This window comes from Phalaenopsis equestris, unplaced genomic scaffold (genome assembly GCF_001263595.1).
Source record: "Phalaenopsis equestris unplaced genomic scaffold, ASM126359v1 Scaffold000002, whole genome shotgun sequence".
Taxonomy (NCBI): Eukaryota; Viridiplantae; Streptophyta; class Magnoliopsida; order Asparagales; family Orchidaceae; genus Phalaenopsis; species Phalaenopsis equestris.
The window spans coordinates 2,416,207-2,416,924 of NW_018164444.1; positions in this window are offsets into that span (position 1 = coordinate 2,416,207).

Consider the following 718-nt stretch of genomic DNA (forward strand, 5'->3'; position numbering starts at 1 on the left):
AGGCGGCGATGCCTTCAATAATCAAGTCTATTGGCCCTCCACAAACATACTTGAACTAGGCCCGGGAACCGGGATTATCTGGTAGGTCTTATTCGACGTCTACCCTTCACCCTCGATTGAGTCGACTTGATCGGTCAAACAAGATTGGGTCTCGATTGCGTCTCTTTCTTTACAATCATTTTCCTCTTTACAGAGACAAGAATCTAATGTCGGTCATACCCAGAAGGTCAGCATATGTATCATCTCGGCTAGTACCATATGCCATGATGCCACTCATCGGTCTGGGGGGAACTTACAGCAAAGAACGTAATTTCAATCCTATGATCCTATTTATAGAACGAAATCCAAAGGAAAGTTAATTATAGAAATAATTTTCTTAATTTTGATACCACTAATTGTTTAATAGTTTCTTTGTCTTTATCGCAATTGTCGCAATTAAGGAATAGGAACTCAGAGAACTAATATGAATGCATCAAAACTACCAACACAAATCTCAAAAAGATCAAACGACACGGTCTGATGTCTGAACAACCAAAGTGTTGGGCTAAAGGAGTATGATCTAAACCAATCATCTGACGACCAAATAATTTATCAAGTTAACCAACATGCAATGTCGGTGGATCCAATCGGTGACCAATGCTTACGGTCCCACCTACCTAAACTCCTTGCAAGGACTGCCGGTCATAACCAGTCGATCGACTGCATTCACTTCAGCCGG